The sequence below is a fragment of the Arachis hypogaea genome, chromosome 6, assembly GCF_003086295.3.
Source record: "Arachis hypogaea cultivar Tifrunner chromosome 6, arahy.Tifrunner.gnm2.J5K5, whole genome shotgun sequence".
Classification (NCBI taxonomy): Eukaryota; Viridiplantae; Streptophyta; class Magnoliopsida; order Fabales; family Fabaceae; genus Arachis; species Arachis hypogaea.
Genome location: NC_092041.1, coordinates 35,807,967 through 35,830,352, shown reverse-complemented (window position 1 = coordinate 35,830,352; position 22,386 = coordinate 35,807,967). Strand labels below are relative to the sequence as shown.

General features: G+C 41.0%; 1 non-coding gene across 1 annotated transcript; it reads right to left on the bottom strand.

Moving 5' to 3' along the window:
• Window positions 1–3,855: 3,855 nt before the first annotated feature.
• Window positions 3,856–3,963, bottom strand: LOC112700129 (small nucleolar RNA R71). Its single transcript, XR_003153047.1, has one exon. It is a non-coding gene; the product is annotated as a small nucleolar RNA R71 (small nucleolar RNA).
• Window positions 3,964–22,386: the final 18,423 nt, after the last annotated feature.

Sequence of the window (22,386 nt, the reverse complement as noted above, 5' to 3'; positions counted from 1 at the left end):
CCAGAAACACGTCACGAACCAGAGTTGAACGCCCAAAACACGTTACAACTTGGCGTTCAACTCAAAGAGAAGCCTCAGCTCATGGATAGATCAAGCTCAGCCCAAGCACGCACCAAGTGGGCCCCGAAAGTAGATTTATGCATCAATTACTTACTCCTGTAAACCCTAGTAGCTAGTTTAGTATAAATAAGACTTTTTACTAGTGTATTAGTCGTCCTTTTGACCACGTTACATCTTTGGTCTCAGTTCTATTTTTTATTATTCATCTTATGTGTTTTCAACGGTGGAGTTTCTACACACCATAGATTAAGGGTGTGGAGCTCTGCTGTACCTCAAGTTTCAATGCAATTACTATTATTTCTATCCAATTCGATTTATTCATGTTCTAAGATATTCGTTGCACTTCAACTTGATGAATGTGATGATCCGTGACACTCATCATCATTCTCACCTATGAACGCGCGTCACTGACAACCACTTTTGTTCTACCTTAGACCGGGCGCATATCTCTTGGATTCCTTAATCAGAATCTTCGTGGTATAAGCTAGAATTGATGGCAGCATTCATGGGAATCCGGAAAGTCTAACCTTGTCTGTGGTATTCCGAGTAGGATTCCGGGATTGAATGACTGTGACGAGCTTCAAACTCTTGAAGGCTGGGCATTAGTGACAGACGCAAAAGAATCACTTGATTCTACTCCAACCTGATTTAGAACCAACAGATGATTAGCCGTGCTGTGATAGAGCATTTGGACCTTTTTAACTGAGAGGATGGGATGTAGCCATTGACAACAGTGATGCCCTACATACAGCTTGCCATGGAAAGGAGTAAGAAGGATTGGATGAATGTAATAAGAAAGTAGATATTCGGAAGGAACACAGCATCTCCATGCACCTATCTGAAATTCCCACCATTGAATTACATGAGTAACTTTATCTTTATTTCCTGTTTATTTTATTTATCTTTTGAATATCTAATCCAATCATATTTGAATCAGCCTGACTGAGATTTATAAGATGACCATAGATTGCTTCATACGAACAATCTCCGTGGGATCGACCCTTACTCACGTAAGGTATTACTTGGACGACCCGGTGCACTTGCTGGTTAGTTGTGCGGAATTGTGACTAAGTGTAATTCACGTGTGAGAGCTACCAAATTATTGGAGCCATTGTTGATGATCACAAAATTCGTGCACCAGTGCCTGACAACCACTTCCGTTCTATTTGCAATAGCTTGAGTGTGTATCTCTTGGCCTCCTGGTCCACGATGCATGGTTGACTCTCCTGACAACAGAGCCTTCCATTTGGTGAGATCAGAGTGTTTGTGGTATAAGCTAGAATCAATTGGCAGCATTCTTGAGATCCAGAAAGTCTAAATCTTGTCTATGGTTTTTCGAGTAGGATCTGGGATGGGATGACTGTGACGAGCTTCAAACTCGCGAGTGCTGGGCGCAATGACAGTGCGCAAAAGGATAATTGGATCTTATTCCAACACAAGTGGGAACCGACAGATGGTTAGCCCTATGTAACCCATAGCCAGACCATTTTCACTAAGAGGACGGATGGTAGCCATTGACAACGGTGATCCCACAACATACAGCTTGTCATGGAAGGGAGTACGCACGACTGGATGAAGGCAGTAGGAAAGTAGAGATTCAGGAGGAACAAAGCATCTCCATATGCTTATCTGAAATTCCCACCAATGAATTACATAAGTATCTCGGTCTTATTTTATGTCTTATTCATCTTTTAATTATCAAAACCCCATAACCATTTGAATCTGGCTGACTGAGATCTACAAGATAATCATAGCTTGCTTCAAGCCGACAATCTCCGTAGGATCGACCCTTACTCACGTAAGGTATTACTTGAACGACCCAGTGCACTTGTTGGTCAGCTACACGGAGTTGTGAAGAAGTGTCAGAATCATGATTCCGTGTACCAAGTTTTTGGTGCCGTTGCCGGGGATTGTTTGAGTTTGGACAACTGACGGTTCATTTTGTTGCTTAGATTAGGTAACTTTCTTCTTGTTCTATTTTCAAAAAGTTTTCAAAAATCTTTCAAAAAAATTTTCTCTTGTTTTTCGTTTTTCCAAAAAAATTTTTTTTCGAAAAATTACAAAAAAATTTATAAAATCATAAAATCAAAAATATTTTGTGTTTCTTGTTTGAGTCTAGTGTCAAATTTTAAGTTTGGTGTCAATTGCATATTTTTAATTTTCCTTAAAAAAATTTTCGAAAACCCATGCATGGTGTTCTTCATGATCTTCAAGTTGTTCTTGATGATTGTCTTGGTTTGATCTTGTGAATTTCTTGTTTTGAGTCTTTTCTTGTTTTTTCATATGCAATTTTAATTTGTTAGTGTCTAAGCATTACAAATTTCTAAGTTTGGTGTCTTCCATGTGTTTGTTTCCTTAAAAATTTTTCAAAAATAAGTTCTTGATGTTCATCATGATCTTCAAAGTGTTCTTGGTGTTCATCTTGACATTCAAAGTGTTCTTGCATGTTTTCTTTGTTTTGATCTAAAATTTTCATATCTTGAGTCATTTTGTTGTTTTTCTCTTATGAGTCAAGTCAAATTTTCAATTTAAAAATCCTATTTTTTCAAAACTTTTTCAAATCTTTTTTATTTTTATTTCATATTTTCGAAAATTTTAAAAATTGATTTTCAAAATCTTTTTCTTATTTTCATTTCATATTTTCGAAAATCTTGCTAACAAGTAAGGATTTGATTCAAAAAAATTTTAAGTTTTTTTACTTTCTTGTTAAGAAAGGTTCAATCTTTAAATTTTAGAATAATATCTTTTAATTTCTTGTTAGTCAAGTCATCAATTTTAAAAATCAAATCTTTTTTTTAATTTGTTTTTCAATCATATCTTTTCAATCATATCTTTTTAAATCATATCTTTTTCAAATCACATCTTTTTAAATTATAATTTCAAAATCTCTTTCTAACTTCTTATCTTTTCAAAATTTATTACCTCTTATCTTTTTCAAAACCACCTAACTACTTTTCCACTTCTCAATTTTTGAAAACCGCTAACAACTTTTTCTAAAATCTTTTTAATTAACTAATTGTTTAAAATTCTAATTTTATTTTTTTTAATTTTTGGATTTCTCTTCTCTCTCATCTCTTTCTATTTAATCACTAACACTTATCCTCCTTTAATAATTCGGACCCCCTCCCTCTCTATAAGATCGAATTCCTTTCTCTACCTCATCCTTCTATTCTTTTTTTCCTCTGACACCTCAAAGAATCTCTATACTGTGACATAGAGGATTCCATACTTTCTTGTTCTCTTCTCTTTCATATGAGCAGGAACAAGGACAAAGGCATTCTTGTTGAAGCTGATCCTGAACCTGAAAGGACCTTGACGAGGAAGCTAAGAGCAGCTAAAGCACAACACTCTGAAGAGGACCTGACAGAAAATTTCAAAAAGGAAGCAGACAAAACAGCCATGGCCGAACACAACAACAAAAATGCAAGGAAGGTGCTTGGTGACTTTACTGCACCAAATCCTAACTTCTATGGGAGAAGCATCTCTATTCCTGCCATTGGAGCAAACCACTTTGAGCTTAAGCCTTAATTAGTTTCTCTGATGCAACAGAATTGCAAGTTTCATGGACTTCCATTGGAAGATCCTCATCAGTTCTTGGCTGAATTTTTACAAATCTGTGACACTGTTAAGAGCAATGGAGTTGATCCCGAGGTCTACAAACTTATGCTTTTCCCTTTTGTTGTAAGAGACAGAGCTAGTATATGGTTGAACTCACAACCTAGAGACAACTTGAACTCTTGGAAAAAGCTGGTCAATGCCATTTTAGCTAAATTCTTTCCACCTCAAAAGATGAGTAAGCTTAGAGTGAAAGTTCTAACCTTCAAACAGAAGGAAGGTGAATCCCTCTATAAAGCTTGGGAAAGATACAAGCAATTGATCAGAAGGTGTCCTTCTTACATGCTTTCAGAATGGAGCATCATAGGTATCTTCTATGATGGTCTGTCTAAGTTATCCAAGATGTCATTGGACGATTCTGAGGCGAATCTATTCATCTAAAGAACACGCCTACAGAAGCCCAGGAACTCATTGAAATGGATGCAAATAACCAGTTCATGTACACTTTTGAAAGAAATCCTGTGAACAATGGGACAACTCAGAAGAAAGGAGTTCTTGAGATTGATACTCTAAATGCCATATTGGCTCAGAACAAATTATTGACTCAGCAAGACAATATGATTTCTCAGAGTCTGACTGGATTGCAAGCTGCATCCGGCATTACTAAAGAAGTGTATTCTGAAGAAGAAGCTTATGATCCTGAGAACCCTGCAATGGAAGAGGTGAATTACATGGGAGAACCCTATAGAAACACCTACAATCCTTCATGGAGAAATCATCCAAATCTCTCATGGAATGACCAACATAAGCCTCAACAAGGCTTCAATAATAATAATGGTGGGAGAAATAGGTTTAGCAATAGCAAGCTTTTTCCATCATCTGCTCAGCAATAGACAAAGAATTCCTAGCAGAATCTCTCTAGCTTAGCAACCATAGTCTCTGAGCTATCCAAGACCACTCTCAGTTTCATGAATGAGGCACGGTCCTCTATCAGAAATCTGGAGGCACAAGTGGGTCAGCTAAGTAAAAGAGTTACTGAAACTCCTCCTAGTACTTTCCCAAGCAATACAGAAGAGAACCCAAAAAGAGAGTGCAAGGCCATCAACATAACCAATATGGCCGAATGCACAGAGGAGGAGGCAGACGTGAATCCCAGTGAGGAAGACCTCATGGGATGTCCTCTGGACAAAAAGGAGTTCCCTATTGAGGAACCAAAGAAATCTGAGGCTCATACGGAGACCATAGAGATTCCATTGAACCTACTTCAGCCATTCATGAGCTCTGATGAGTATTCTTCCTCTGAAGAGGATGAAGATATTACTGAATAGCAAGTTGCTAAGTACCTCGGAGCAATCATGAAGCTGAATGCCATGTTATTTGGTAATGAGACTTGGGAGGATGAACCCCCCTTGCTCACCAATGAACTGAATGACTTGATTAGGCAGACATTACCTCAGAAGAAACTGGATCCCGGAAAATTCTTAATACCCTGTACCATAGGCACCATGACCTTTGAGAAGGCTCTGTGTGACCTGGGGTCAGGCATAAACCTCATGCAATTCTCTGTAATAGAGAAACTGGGAATCTTTGAGGTACAAGTTGCAAGAATCTCACTAGAGATGGCAGATAAATCCATAAAATAGGCTTATGGACTTGTAGAGGATGTTTTAGTGAAGGTTGAGGGCCTTTACATCCCTGCTGACTTCATAATCCTGGACACTGGAAAGAATAAGGATGAATTCATCATCCTTGGCAGACCCTTCGTAGCCACAGCAAAAGCTGTGATTGATGTTGACAGAGGAGAGTTGGTCCTTCAAGTGAATGAAAACTACCTTGTGTTTAAGGCTCAAGGATCTCCCTCTGCAACCATAGAGAGGAAGCATGAAAAGCTTCTCTTAATACAGAGTCAAAACAAGCCCCCACATTCAAACTCTAAGTTTGGTGTTAGGAGGCCCTAACCATGCTCTGAATATCTGTGAGGCTCCATGAGAGCTCATTGTCAAGCTATTGACATTAAAGAAGCGCTTGTTGGGAGGTAACCCAATATTTACTTATCTATGTTGAATTTCTATTTTCCATTGTTATTTTATGTTTTCTTTAGGATGATGATCATGTGGAGTCACAAAAATAAAAGCAAAATTCAAAAATAGCATTGAAAATAGCACACCCTGAAGGATGAATTTACTGGCGTTTAAACGCCAGTAAGGGTAGCAGATTAGGCGTTAAACACCCAGTCTGGCACCATTCTGGGCATTTAATACCAGAAAAGGGCATCAGACTGGCGTTTAACGCCAGAAAAGGGCCCCAAGGTGGCATTAAATGCCAGAAAGGGAAGAAAAGCTGGCGTTAAACACCAAAAATGGGTAGCAACCTGGCGTTTAACGCCAGGATTAACACTCAGAGGGCATTTGCACGCTAGAATGGTGTAGGGATGAGACATCCTTGACTCCTCAAGATCTGTGGACCCCACAGGATCCCCATTTACCTGAACTCACTCTCTCTCTTCTTCACACATTCCAATAACACCCTTTTTCCCAAATACCCTTCACCAATCACCTCTATCTCTCTTCCCCATCACCTCTTCACCACTCACATCCACCCACTCTTCCCCAAAAACCCTACCTATCCCACCATTCAAAATTCAAAAACTTTCCCTTCTAACCCAACCCTCACACATGGACACCCCTCTCTTCCACTCCTATATAAACCCCTTATCCCTCCTTCATTTTCACACATCATAAACACTTCTTCCCCCCTTAGCCGAACCACTCACACCTCTCTATCTCCTCCATTTTCTTCTTCTTCTCCTCCCTTCATTCTTCTTTTTCTCGAGAACAAGAAAACCTTTTAAGTTTGGGTGGTAAAAGCATTGTGTTTTGTTTTTCCATAACCATTTATGTCACCTAAGGCCAGAGAAACCTCTAGAAAGAGGAAAGGGAAGGCAACAGCTTCCACCTCCAAGTCATGGGAGATGGAGAGATTCATCTCAAAGGTCCATCAAGACCACTTCTATGAATTTGTGGCCAAGAAGAAGGTGATCCCTGAAGTCCATTTCATGCTCAAGAAGAATGAGTATCCGGATATCGGACATGAGATTTGAAGAAGAGGTTGGGAAGTTCTCACCAACCCCATTCAACAAGTCAGAATCTTAACAGTTCAAGAGTTCTATGCTAATGCATGGATCACCAAGAACCATGATCAAAGTGTGAACCCAAACCCAAAGAATTGGCTTACAATAGTTCGGGGGAAATACTTAGATTTCAGTCCAAAAAATGTAAGGTTCGCATTCAACTTGCCAATGATCCAAGGAGATGCACGCCCCTACATTAGAAGGGTCAACTTTTATCAAAGGTTGGACCAAGTCCTCATGGACATATGTGTGGAAGGAGCTCAGTAGAAAAGAGACTCCAAAAGCAAGCCGGTTCAATTGAGAAGGCATGACCTTAAACCCATGGCTAGAGGATAGTTGGAATTCATCCAACGCTCCATCATTCCTACTAGCAACCGATCCAAAGTGACAGTAGATCGGCTATCATGATCTATAGTATCATGATTGGAGAGGAAGTGGAAGTTCATGAGATCATACCTCTAGAACTATACAAGGTTATTGCAAACCTTCCACTTTAGCAAGGTTAGCATTCCCTCATCTCATCTATCACCTATGCAATTTAGATGGAATTGTCATAGAGGAAGACATCCTCATTGAAGAGGACAAGCCCATCACTAAAAAGAGGATGGAGCAAATAAGAGAGCCCACTCATGGACCTCAAAAGAGCATGAGGAAGTCCCTTATCAAGAAATCCCTGAGATGCCTCAAGGAGTGTATTTTCCTCCACCCAACTACTGGGAGCAACTCAACACCTCTTTGGGAGATTTGAGTTCCAATATGGAGCAACTAAGGATGGAGCACCAAGAGCACTCCATTATTCTCCATGAAATTAGAGAGGATCAAATAGCCATGAGGGAAGAGAAACAAAGGCAAAGAAGAGACATAGAGGAGCTCAAGCGTTCCATTGAATCTTCAAGAGAAAGAACTAGCTGCCATCACTAAGTGGACCTGTTCTTTGATTTCCTTATTCTTATCTTTCTATTTTTCGATTTTTATGCTTTATGTGTTATCTATATTTGTGTCTTCATTACATGATCATTAGTGTCTAGTATCTATGTCTTAAGGCTATGAATGTCCTATGAACCGTTCACCTTTCTTAAATGAAAAATGTGCCTAATTACAAAAGAACAAGAAGTACTTGAATTTCAAAATTTATCTTAAAATTAGTTTGATTATTTTGATGTGGTGGCAATACTTTTTGTTTTCTGAATGAATGCTTGAACAGTGCATAATTTTGATAGTGAAGTTTATGAATGTTAAAATTGCCGGCTCTTGAAAGAATGATGAAAAAAGAGAAATGTTATTGATAATATGAAAAATCATAAAATTGATTCTTGAAGCAAGAAAAAGTAGTGAATAACAAAGCTTTCGAAAAAAAAGGTGAAAAAGAAAAAGAAAGAAAAAGAAAAAGCAAGCAGAAAAAGCCAATAGCCCTTTAAACCAAAAGGTAAGGGTAAAAGGGATCCAAGGCTTTGAGCATTAATGGATAGGAGGGCCCAAAGGAATAAAATCCTAGCCTAAGTAGCTAAATCAAGTTGTCCCTAACCATGTGCTTGTGTCATGAAGGTCCAAGTGAAAAGCTTGAGACTGAGTGGTTAAAGTCGTGATCCAAAGCAGAAAGAGTGTGCTTAAGAACTCTGGACACCTCTAACTAGGGACTTTAGCAAAGCTGAGTCACAATCTAAAAAGGTTCACCCAGTTATGTGTCTGTGGCATTTATGTATCCGGTGGTAATACTGGAAAACAAAGTGCTTAGGGTCACGGCCAAGACTCATAAAGTAGCTGTGTTCAAGAATCAGCATACTGAATTAGGAGAATCAATAACACTATCTTAATTCTGAATTCCTAGAGATGCCAATCATTCTGAACTTCAAAGGATAAAGTAAGATGCCAAAACTATTCAGAAGCAAAAAGCTACTAGTCCCGCTCATCTAATTGGAGATAAGCTTCATTGATATTTTAGAATTCATTGTACATTCTCTTTTTTTTATTCAATTTTGATGAGCGAATAATTTATACGCTTTTTGGCATTGTTTTTAGGTAGTTTTTAGTATGATTTAGTTAGTTTTTAGTATATAATTAATAGTTTTTATGCAAAAATTACATTTCTGGACTTTACTATGATTTTGTGTATTTTTCTGTGATTTCAGGTATTTTCTTGCTGAAATTGAGGGACCTGAGCAAAAATCTGACTCAAGAGGCTGAAAAAGGACTGCAGATGCTGTTGGATTCTAACCTCCCTGCACTCGAAATGACTTTTTTGGAGCTACAGAAGCCCAATTGGCGCACTCTCAATTGCGTTGGAAATAGACATCTTGGGCTTTCTAGAAATGCATAATAGTCCATACTTTGCCCGAGATTTGATGGCCCAAATTCGCGTCAAAATGCCGGTTAGAGACCCTTTTCTGGCGTTAAACGCCAGAACTGGCATAAAAGCTGGAGTTAAATGCCCAAACTGGCACCAGAGCTGGCGTTTAACTCCAAGAAGAGCCTATGCATGTGAAAGCTTCAATTCTCATCCCAAGCACACACTAAGTGAGCCCAGAGGTGGATTTCTGCATCATTTACTTATTTCTGTAAACCCTAGGTTACTAGTTTATTATAAATAGAACTTTTCTCTATTGTATTCGCATGCTACAGATGATATTTCACATTTGGGGAGGCTGGCCATTCGGCCATGCCTGAACCTTCATCACTTATATATTTTCAATGGTGGAGTTTCTACACCTCATAGATTAAGGTGTGGAGCTCTGCTGTTCCTCATGAATTAATGTAAAGTACTATTGTTCTTCTATTCAATTCAACATTATTCTTATTCTAAGATATTCACTCGTACTTCAACCTGATGAATGTGATGATCCGTGACACTCATCATCATTCTCACTTATGAACGCGTGCCTGAAAACCACTTCCGTTCTATTTGCAATAGCTTGAGTGTGTATCTCTTGGCCTCCTTCTCCACGACGCATGGGTGACTCTCCTAACAACAGAGCCTTCCATTCCGTGAGATCAGAGTCTTCGTGGTATAAGCTAGAATCAATTGGCAGCATTCTTGAGATCCGGAAAGTATAAACCTTGTCTGTGGTATTCTGAGTAGGATCTGGGATGGGATGATTGTGACGAGCTTCAAACTCACGAGTGCTGGGGGCAGTGACAGTGCGCAAAAGGATCATTGGATCTTATTTTAACACAAGTGGGAACCGACAGATAATTAGCCCTACGTAACCCGTAGCCGGACCATTTTTACTGAGAGGACGAATGGTAGCCATTGACAATGGTGATCCCCCAACATACAGCTTGCCATGGAAGGGAGTACGCATGACTGGATGAAGGCAGTAGGAAAGCAGAGATTCAGGAGGAACAAAGTATCTCTATACGCTTATCTGAAATTTCCACCAATGAATTACATAAGTATTTCTATCTTATTTTATGTCTTATTCATCTTTTAATTATTAAAACCCCATAACCATTTGAATCTACCTGACTGAGATCTGCAAGATGACCATAGCTTGCTTCAAGCCGACAATCTCCGTGGGATCGACCCTTACTCACGTAAGGTATTACTTGGACGACCCAGTGCACTTGCTGATCAGCTGCACGGAGTTGTGAAGAAGTGTGAGAATCACGATTTTGTGTACCAACCTTCCAGAAGTGTAAAATCTTCATTCTGCCTTTTTGTCTTAGAATGTCCAGATTATCCTTCTAAGCATGTATCATTCCCTTCTTTCTCAACAAGATTCATCCTCGAGTCTATATCCATATAAAAAGGAGAGAAATTAGAAATATTGAAAGTAGTTGAGACATTATACTCACCTGGCAGGTCAATCTTGTAAGCCTTTTCATTGATCTTCTAAAGTACTTAGAACAGGCCATCTCCTCTAGCATGAAGTTTATACTTTCTTTGAGTAGAAAACCTCTCTTTCTTTAAATGAACCCAAACCCAATCTCTTGGTTTGAAGACTATATGCTTTCAACCCTTATTTACCCTTTCAGTTATGGCCTTGTTCTTCTTTTCAGTTAGGTCACAAGCCTTGTTGACAGCTTTATAGTCAAACACATCTTCCATGATCCATCCTTCTTGAAAACTAAAAACACTAGAACAACACAAGGACTCATGCTTTCTCTCCAAAACCTTTAGCTAAGAGCTCCTCTACTTGTCTTTGCAACTCCTTTGTTTCTTCAGGATTGGTCTGATAAGCTAGCTGATGAGCGGATATTTTATACGCTTTTTGGGGTGTTTTAATATAGTTTTTAGTAGGATCTAGCTACTTTTTAGTATATTTTTATTAGTTTTTATGCAAAAATCACATTTCTGGACTTTACTATGAGTTTGTGTATTTTTCTATGATTTTAGGTATTTTCTGGCTGAAATTAAGGGACCTGAGCAAAAATCTGATTCAGAGGTTGATAGAGGACTGCTGATGCTGTTGGATTCTGACTTCCCTGCACTCGAAGTGAAATTTTTGGAGCTACAGAAGTCCAAATGGCGCGCTCTCAATTGCATTGGAAATTAGACATCCAGGGCTTTCCAGCAATATATAATAGTCCATACTTTGCCCAAGTTTAGACGACGCAAACTGGCGTTTAACGCCAGCTTTTTGCTCTATTCTGGCGTCAAACACCAGAAACAAGTTGCAAAGCAGAGTTAAACGCCAGAAATAGGTTACAAACTGGCGTTTAACTCCAAGAATGGCCTATGCATGTGAAAGCTTCAATGCTCAGCCCCAGCACATACCAAGTGGGCCCCAGAAGTGGATTTCTGCACTATCTATCTTAGTTTACTCAGTTTCTATAAACCTAGGTTACTAGTTGAGTATATAAACTAATTTTAGAGATCTATTTTGTACCTCATGACATTTTACATCTGAATTTGTATCTTTGACGGCATGAGTCTTTAAACCCCATGGTTGGGGGTGAGGAGCTCTTCAGCATCTCAATGAATTAATGCAAGTATTTCTGTTTTCTATTCAATCTCGCTTGTTTCTATTCTAAGATATTCATTCGCACTTCAACATGATGAATATGATGATCCGTGACACTCATCACCATTCTCAATCTATGAACGCTTGCCTGACAACCACTTCCGTTCTACCTTAGATTGAATGTATATCTCTTGGGTTTCTGGTTCACGAGTTTGACTGCCTCTCCTAACAACAAAGCGTTCAATTCGTGAGTCCAGAGTCTTTGTGGTATAAGCTAGAATCAATGGGCAGCATTCTTGAGATCTAGAAAGTCTAAACCTTGTCTGTGGTATTCCGAGTAGGATCCGAGAAGGATGTCTGTGACGAGCTTCAAACTCACGATCGTTGGGCGTAGTGACAGACGCAAAAGGATCACTGGATCCTATTCCAACACAAGTGAGAACCAACAGATGATTAGCCATGTACATGGACCCTTTTCACTGAGAGGACGGCTGGTAGCCATTGACAACGGTGATCCACCAACATACAGCTTGCCATGGAAGGAGACCTGCGTGCATGAAGAAGAAGACAGTAGGAAAGCAGAAATTCAGAGGACAAAGCATCTCCAAACTCAACCCATTCTCCATTACTGCGTAACAAATATTCCTTTCATGCTCTTTCACTTTTTACAATTAAAACTAAAGAACCCTATTGATATCCTGACTAAGAATAACAAGATAACCAAAGCTTGCTTCAAGCCGGCAATCTCTGTGGGATCGACCCTTACTGACGTAAGGTATTACTTGGACGACCCATTGTACTTGTTGGTTAGTTGTGAGGAATTACATAGTGTGAGTGTAATTTTCGTACACCACTAGCCAATTGGGAATGCTCACTCTAAGAACAAGGTGAATTTGATATTCAATGCCTCTTAATGAAGGTAAACCTGATAGCATCTCATCTGCAAATACATCTCCAAATTTCTGCAAAATTCAATTAAAGACACTAGGTAGCTCATGGTGAGTTTCAATGTTAGATAATAATGACTTTCAAAACCTCACTAACACTAGTGTTCATACCCTGGGTCGAGCTGACCGACCCGGGATATTTAGCGACAAGGCGACTGACCTCTTCAGGTCAGACTATCCAACTTCTTTTCAAGGAGCTCAACCAAATTGACAGGAAAGCCCAATAAAGGGCCCAAACAGAGGAACACGACCCAAATCCTAGGGCAACCCAAGCCTATAGAGATAAAGGCGGTTCCATTGAAGATACGCTGACCTCAACTCAAAGATAAAGATAAGATAAGATAACTAACTTATCTTATCCAAAAGGTCACATCTCACCACTATAAATACACTTGAGCACCCAGGTATAACTCATACTCTGATTCTACTCAATACCTACTTAATACCCTTGCTAACTTAAGCATCGGAGTCCCTTGCAGGTACCCCCCACCCTCAGGGACGAAGGATCAGCAGCACTTTCTGTCCCACGAGTCGGATACACCAGCTCCGGCCGCTATACACCTGCCGGACACGTCAGCTCCGACCAACACAGAAGATCTCGACCGAGATTGACCTACAGTTTCAGATAACCCTCGGAACATTGGCGTCGTTGCCGGGGAAACTGGAAGTCATCCCATGACCATGGCGGACGACCATGGCAACGACCACGATTCAGGTCTGGAGGATCGGACACTGCACAAAAACGCGGATGTCACGCTACAAAACACGCCAGAAACCAACAAAGACAAAGACTCACCAAATTCAGGGGCAATAGAAGCGCTCCTGGATCGCCTAAAACAACTGGAAAAAGAAACCCAATAACAACGGGAAATTGGAAGAGATCTCCAAAGAGAGGTGCGGCGACGTCGGGAGTTAGAAGAAAAACTACAGCAATTGGAAGCTGATCTCAAAGCAAAAGCCCCCCGGGCTAATCTCGAGGAAAATTCACGCAAAGAGCAAGACCCGTTCACCAGGGAAATCATGAAAACCAAAATTCCAAAAGACTTCAAACTCCCGGATATGACCCTGTATGATGGCACCACGGATTCCAACCACCATCTCAGCAACTTCAGAAGTAGAATGTACCTCACTGACGCCCTAGATGCTGTTCACTGCAATGCTTTTCCAACAACTCTCACAAAGACAGCGATCCGATGGTTCGACAACCTACCCCCGAAGTCCATCTCGAGCTTTGATGACTTAGCTAAAAAATTCCCAGCCAGATTCTCCATTCAGAAAGATAAAGCCAAGCACGCCCCCAGTTTACTATGGATCAAACAAGGAGATCGGGAGAGCCTCCGCAGCTACATGAAGAGATTCAACAAAACATGCATGGACATACAAAGTTTACCAACGGAGGCCGCCATCATGGGACTCATGAATGGCCTACGAGAGGGACCTTTCAGCCAATCTATATCAAAAAAGTGCCCGACCTCCTTAGACGAAGTGCAGGAACGGGCAGAAAAGTATATCAACATGGAGGAGAATGCTTGGTTAGGAGAAACCTCAAAATCAGGGGCCTCCTACCGAGACAAAGATAAGGAATCCAAAAGAAAAGAAGATCGACAAGGGGAGAAAATCAAAAAATACCATAACTACACCCCTCTCAGGGCATCCCTGGTCGAGATATACAAAGAAGTCTGCCATACGGAAAAAATTTCCCCAGCACGACCACTCAAAGGCAAAAGGGGAGGGGAAAACCGAAAAGAATATTGTGAATACCATCGAGTCCGAGGACACTCCACAAATGAATTCTTCGACCTAAAAAACATCATAGAAAAATTGGTGAGAGAAGGAAAATTAGATCGATTCTTGGCCATCCGAGATGATGATCAAAGAAAGAGATGAAGGGATGAAGATACCGAATGAACAGAACGATCACCTCGGACACCAGAAAGACATGTCCACATGATACACGACGGATTCACAGCAGGTGGGATCTCCAAATCCTCTCGCAAAAGATATCTCAAAGAAGTATATCATGTCGAGGGAGAGGAGAAAGCACTCAACATTCCGGCAATTACATTCACTAAAGAGGACGCATCCGGCGTCATCACAGGACACGATGATCCCATGGTTATCACCATCATATTGGCAAACGCCAACGTACATCATGCCTTAATAGACCAAGGGAGTTCTGCCGACATCTTATTCAAAACAGCCTTTGATAAGCTTGGCTTGGAAGAAAAAGAACTTAAAGCATATCCAAACAGCTTGTTTGGGCTAGGAGATACCCCGGTTCGACCACTCGGATACATACCACTACATACAACCTTCGGAAAAGGGGACCAATTCAGGACCCTCAAAATAGACTACATCATAGTCTATATAAGTTTAGCTTACAACGCTCTCATAGGACGGACAACACTCAACCAACTCGGCGCAATAGTCTCGACCCCACACCTATGTATGAAGTTCCCAACCCCAAAAGGGATAGCCACGATAAAAGCAGACCAAAAGACGGCACGTCGCTGTTATAACGAAAGCCTAAACCTCAGAGGCAAAGGAGAAAAGTTCCACACAATCGAGCTGGACGGAGTTCATCGACGAGAAGAACTTCGTCCCCAGCCAGAAGGCGAGATAGAAAAGATTCAGATCAGAGACACCCCAGAAAAAACAACCAATATTGGCACAATCCTAAAAGAAGATTTAAAAGAATTACTAATACAATTCTTGCGAGATAATGTCGATCTTTTCGCGTGGAAAGCCGTAGACATGCCAGGTATTGACCCGAAGCTGATGTGTCACAAGTTGGCGGTCTATCCAGGATCTCGATCGGTGCAGCAGAGATGAAGTAAACTTAGGCCAGAGCGATCCCAAGCTGTGGACGAGCAGGTACAGGCACTACTGGAAGCCGGATTCATAAGAGAAGTCAAATACCCGCTATGGCTAGCCAACGTTGTCTTGGTGAAAAAGTAAAATGGGAAGGGGTGAATGTGCACCGATTACACCGATCTCAACAAGGCTTGTCCAAAAGATCCATACCCACTCCCAAGTATCGACGCTCTAGTAGATGCTTCCTCCGGATACAAATATCTCTCATTTATGGACGCATACTCGGGGTACAATCAAATCCCCATGTATCCACTAGATCAAGAAAAGACATCGTTCCTAACACCGAAAGCAAACTACTGCTACATTGTCATGCCTTTCAGTCTCAAGAACGCAGGTGCTACTTATCAAAGGCTAATGAATAAAGTCTTCTCAGATCACATCGGAAAAATCATGGAAGTTTATGTGGACGACATGTTGATAAAGACACAAAGTGAAGATACATTATTATCCGACCTGACTCAAGTGTTTTACACTATAAGGAAGCACAACATGCGGCTCAATCCCGCAAAATGCACCTTCGCAGTAGAAGTAGGCAAATTCTTAGGCTTCATGCTTACACAAAGGGGAATTGAAGCAAACCCAGACAAATGTCAAGCCATACTCAACATGAAGAGCCCAACTTGTGTCAAAGAAGTACAACAACTCAACGGGAGGTTGGCCGCCCTATCCCGATTCTTAGCAGGAGCTGCGATAAGATCTCTCCCCTTCTATGCTACTTTAAGAAAGGGAAAACAGTTCGAATGGACGACAGAATGTGAGCAAGCCTTCCAAGACTTCAAGGAGTTCTTAGGACGGCCACCTATCCTGTCTCGACCACGAGAAGGAGAACCGCTCATATTATACCTCGCAGTAGGGAGCCAGGCAATAGCCTCAGCACTAGTCAGAGAAGATGAACATGGGCAACAACCCGTCTACCTCATTAGCAAAGCGCCACAGGGATCCGAGCTGAACTACCAGAGAATAGAGAAATTTGCCTATACCCTCATTCTAACATCTCGACGACTCCGCCCATACTTTCAGGCTCACACCGTCAAGGTTCGAACTAACCAGCCCATAAAAGGAATATTGCAGAAAACAGATCTGGCAGGTAAAATTCTACAATGGGCAGTTGAGTTGTCAGAATTTGACCTCCAATATGAAGCTCGGACGGTCATCAAATCACAGTATCTGGCCGACTTTATCACAGAATTCACAGATGCCCTAGAAACCCCCACAGAATGGAATCTTTACGTAGACAGTTCTTCAAATAAAACTGGAAGCGGGGCAGGCGTGATAATAGAAAGTGACCAAGGAATCCAGGTTGAGCTCTCCCTCAAGTTTGGTTTCCTGGCCTCAAACAACCAGGCAGAATATGAAGCATTATTAGCTGGTTTGAAGCTGGATAAAGAGGTCAGAGCTCAAAAACTCAACATTTACAGTGATTCACAAGTGGTCACATCACAAATAACAGGGAGCTACCAAGCCAAAGATCCAACCATGAAAAAATATTTGGATAAAACCAAGGAACAGCTCGGACAAATCGGGGAGTATAAAATCTTCCCCGCGAACAAAATGCCCGAGCTGATGCACTCTCAAAACTAGCTAGCACCAAACCAGGGGGCAATAATAGGAGCCTCATCCAGGAAATGTTGCAAAACCCATCAATCTCGGAAGAAGAAAAAGTCCTGACTATAACAAGTCAGGACCAAGGATGGATGACCCCCATAATTAACTACCTCAAAACAGGAACACTCCCCGCAGAAGAAAAGGAGGCAAAGAGGTTAAAAAGGGAGGCATCGTACTACACCATCATAAACAACATCCTGTACAAAAGAGGAATCTCAACACCTTTACTAAAATGCGTGCCGACCTCTAACACAAGGGAAGTGTTAGAAGAAATACACGACGGAATTTGTGGCAATCATCTCGGAGCACGAGCTCTCACAAAAAAAATACTCCGGGTGGGATTTTATTGGCCAATTCTACAGAAAGAAGCTATCGAATTTGTAAAGACATGTCCACCATGTCAGAAACATGCCAACTTTCACATCGCCCCGCCAGAAGAGCTCATTAGCGTGGCCTCGCCTTGGCCGTTTGTAAAATGGGGACTCGATCTTCTCGGCCCCTTCCCACAGGGATCAGGACAAGTTAAATTCCTCATAGTAGGGGTAGATTACTTTACAAAGTGGATCGAGGTAGAACCCCTAGCCAATGCCACCGCTCAGAGAAGCCGGAAATTCTTAGATAGAAACATTGTCACAAGGTTCGGGGTTCCATATTCAATAACCACAGACAATGGCACTCAATTCACAGATGCAGGCTTTAGAAAACTAGTGGCTGACTTGAATATAAAGCACCAATACACATCCGTTGAACATCCACAAGCCAATGGACAGGCTGAAGCCGCTAAAAAAGTCATATTGGCCGGATTAAAATGGAGATTACAAGACGCAAAGGGAGCCTGGGCGGAGGAGCTTCCACAAGTCCTATGGGCATATCAAACAACGCCACATTCCACTATGAAGGAATCCCCCATCCGATTAGCATACGGAATAGAGGCGATGATTCCAGTAGAGATTGAGGAAGGGTCGCCTAGAGTAGTTCACTACAACGAGGAAGCAAACTCCCAACTTCAGAGAGAAGAGCTCGACTTGTTACCCGAAATCGAAGAAAGAGCTCGGATCAGGGAAGAAGCTCTAAAGCGCCGAATGGCTTCCAGATATAATCAAAGGGTAGTGCCGAGAAGTTTTGCAGAGAAGGATCTCATCCTAATCCAAAATGATATTGGAACAACTCGACCAGGAGAAGGAAAGCTAGCAGCAAACTGGAAAGGACCCAACCGAGTTGTAAAAGTACTTGGAAAAGGCTACTACAGACTGTCTGAACTCGATGGATGAGAGCTTCCTAGGTCATAGCACGCCTGCAACCTAAGAAGGTACTACAACTAGAAAAGACAAAGATCTCATCATTTGATGCACTCTTTTTCCTGAAAAGGTTTTTTAATGAGGCACTATGTTGAGATCTAGGTCATGCCCGACTTCAAGGGATAAGAAAATTCCCGCATGTATATATTTGCATTTTTTCTTTGAATAAAGTCCATTTAGATATTCTACAAAGAATCCAAGACGCATTAATCTGAAGTATTCATCGTCCGATTATAAAGTTATACAAGTCGGACTCCTATCACTAAAAAGTTATACAAGTAGTCTCTGAAAGAGATCTGACAAAGATCCAAGAAAGAGGACTACAAAAAATAACTTAAAGGAGACCGACATAACCAAGTCGGACTCCTATTACTAAAGAGTTATACAAGTAGTCCCTGAAAGAGATCTGACAAAGATCCAAGAAAGAGGACTACAAAAAATAACTTAAAGGAGACCGACATAACCAAGTCGGACTCCTATCACTAAAAAGTTATGCAAGTAGTCCCTGAAAGAGATCTGACAAAGATCCAAGAAAGAGGACTACAAAAAATAACTTAAAGGAGACCGACGTAACCAAGTCGGACTCCTACCACTTCAAAGTTATCAAAGTAATCCCTGAAAAGAGACCTAAACAAAGGTCCAAAAAAGAGGATTACAGAAATAACTAAAAGAGGGACCAGCGCAAAAGACCCATCAAGAAACAAGTTGGACCCCTGAGTCACAACCTCAAAGGATCAAAGCTATAAACAATAAAATAAAACAATCCGAGGAGGTCAAGCTGCAAGATTTCAAACATCAGCAAACAGAAGAAGATGCCAAGTCAAAAAACTACTTTTTAAGAAAAGGCCGTAAAAGGCCACTAAAACTTACCACCGAAAGACAGCAAGCTATTGTCCAAAATATTAAAGTTGCTAGATAAGAGTCAGCAATTAAATAAAAAAGTTTCAAAAGCCCATAAGCCGGGCCAGCTACAGATCAACAAGTTTCAGGAGCCTTCTTGGCATCATCAGACAAGGAGAAGGAGGACGAGTCTGAATAGGCACGGCATCTATAGTTCCATCCTCCCGGTTTAGAACTTGGCAATCTGAATCAGGTGTAACCGGAGGAACAGAAGAGGTCGACACTTTGGCAGAGGACACACGAGGAGAATCATCATCATCATCACCCTCGTCATCAGGGACAATCTTGCCATCTCTGACAACATTGTCTAAACTGAAAAGGGTGAGATCGGCCTCAGGAGCAATGACCCGAACTTGCTCCTTCAAGTTCTCGTAAGCAGCAGTCACGCTGCCGACAAGATGACCTTGGAGCTCAGAATAATCCTCCCAAGCACTGTCCAACTCCCCCCTCAGACGCATCACCTCCCGATAAGTTGTAACATAACTATCCTTATGCGTCAGGGCTGTGTCCTTGGCCAACCTCAAAGAAGCCGCCAATGAAAGGGAACTCGCCTTCTCATTTTCTAAATCCTTCTCCAACTTGGTCACCTTTGATTCAAGTTCCTCCTTCAGCCCCTTCATCCAGTCGAACTTCTGCTTCGCCTCCTCCATAAAGGCTTTGGTGGCATGAAGAGGAAGATTTTGAGCAGTCCGATGTATAGCAGCTGACATAAACGCCATTTGTACATGATTTCGAGCCATAAATTCCAAATGATGGAGGATAGACACATCGTCCATCGAAATGGAACCATAGGGAGTGATTTGTTGATCTACAAACTCAATGGCATTGAAATCAGAGCATTGAGGTCGAAGGGCTCAGCCGTCTTTTGCTTCTTACTTAGAGGGGCAGCAGATGGAGCGGCAGAAGTAGAGTGAGGATCCACCAAATGGACCCGAGGTGTTGGGATCACCTTCTTCACCCCGGGGGAACTCGGCACTGATGGCTTCTTGCGCACTTGGGAGGACCCCTCCCCAGCCGCCTTGGCAGCAATATTTCTGGCAGTAGTAGCCTTCTGCGCCCTCTTAAAAGCTTTCATAGATTCATTATTCTTCATTGCCTCTGCAAATAAAACAGAAGTCAAGCTACAAATCGAACAAGTCAGAAATACAACTACAAGTAACATAAACAAACAGCAAAGAAAACACAAGATACCCAGTTCAGTTTGAAGAAGAGAAGGATTGGTTAGAAATTTCTTTGTATCAAGATGGGGAGGTTGACCCCAGCGTTCTTCCAAAACAGTCACAAAGGCTCGCTCAGCCTCGTCCAACATGTCCGAAGAATACCTGGAGACCCTCACATCTTTTTTCCATTCCAGGGGAAAGGCAGGCTCATCATTTTCGTCCAGAAAAAAGGGCCGAGTTCCTTTAACAGCTCGGACCTTGAAAAAGTAGTTTTTAAAATCGCAGAATGACTCGTCAAACATGGAATAAACCTTCTTTCCCTGGGTGGAACGAAAGGAGACCCAAGCTGCTTTCTTTTTCACCACTCCAGGCTTAGTCAAGACAAACAAGTAGAAGAAGAGAGATTGGAAAGCAGGAATACCAAAGCCATTGTACAACAATTGGAAAATTTTTATAAAACCCCAGGAGTTGGGGTGAAGTTGAGAAGGGGCAATATTACAAGACCATAACAGGTCGGTTTCAAATTGAGTAAAAGGAAGGGTAATACTGATCTAGCCATAACTTGATAGCTACGATTTAGGAAATTGCACAATCGGCAAAATTCCTTCCGGCAAGTGCACCGGTTATCGTCAAGTAAAAACTCACAATAGAGTGAGGTCGAATCCCACAAGGATTGGTTGAATGAGCAATTCGGATTAGAAGTTTGTTCTAGTTGAGCGGAATCAAGATGAGAATTGCGGAATATTAAATTGCATGAATTAAAGAGCTAGAAATTAAATTGCTGAAATTAAAAGGGATGGGGGTGATTGCATGAAATTAAATTGCAGAATGTAAAGAGAAAGGGATAGATCAGAAATGGGGAGTTCATTGGGTATTAGGAGATATTGAGATCTCCGAATCAAAACATTTTCATCTCTTCCTCAACCAATGCATTCATTGAATCTTGCTTGGCAATCTTATATGATTGGATCCCAATTCCTTTGCTCACCAATTCTCTCTAAAAACAAACAAATTCCCAATCCCTTGGTTTAAATGTTCATAAGAAGAGATGATGCTTGATCACTGATTATACCACACAGTTTCATGGACGACAATTTGGTAGGATTACATGTCACAATATCCATCCAAACCCCAATCCAATTCACTGTGAGAAAGTTTCTCTAGCATGAATCCTCCATTCCTTTCCCAAGGTTCCGAAGGATTCCAATTATGGGTAATTTCTTTCCCAAGACAACTACCCAATGGAATTAGATCGAGAAGCTTTCTAACAAAATTCAAGAGAAAAGATTGAAGAAGAAGATAAAACTATTATTGATTCATTGAATTACAATAGAGCTCCCTAACCCAATGAAAGGGGTTTAGTGATTCATAGCTCTGAATTCAATTACAAAATATGAAAAGTTCTAAAGTGTCAAAAGTGCTAACTAACTTCAATTCTATCCTATTTATACACTTTCTAAATTGAGCTTCTGTTGTGTTTCTTGGGCTTTGAGGCCTTTCCTTGATTTCCTTTTGCTTTTTATGGTCCATAATCCTGATGAGGCTGTGATCCAATTCTGTAACATTCATTGAGCAAACTTAGTGATAAACAAGTAATGACACAAGACTCAACAAATTAAAGTTCCAGACTCATCAATTCTTCAGGCCCAATCCCATAAACCATGATATTCAATTGGGTTTCATACCATAATAGGTTTAAGTTAATATTTGTGCTCAAATGCTAACTTAAACCTCAATATAATTGGCCCAGAAACCCTTTCAAAGAGTGGCGTTTAAGTTGAAGTTTAAGTTTCAGTTTAAGGTTAAACTGAAACTTAAACGTGGAATTGGAAGAAAGCAACCCAGGAGGGTAATTGATCGAACACGTTTAAGCTTCAGTTTAAGGTTAAACTGAAGCTTAAACGTGGAAATGAAGATTGCAACCCTGGAGGCAATTCTTGGTCGAACACGTTTAAG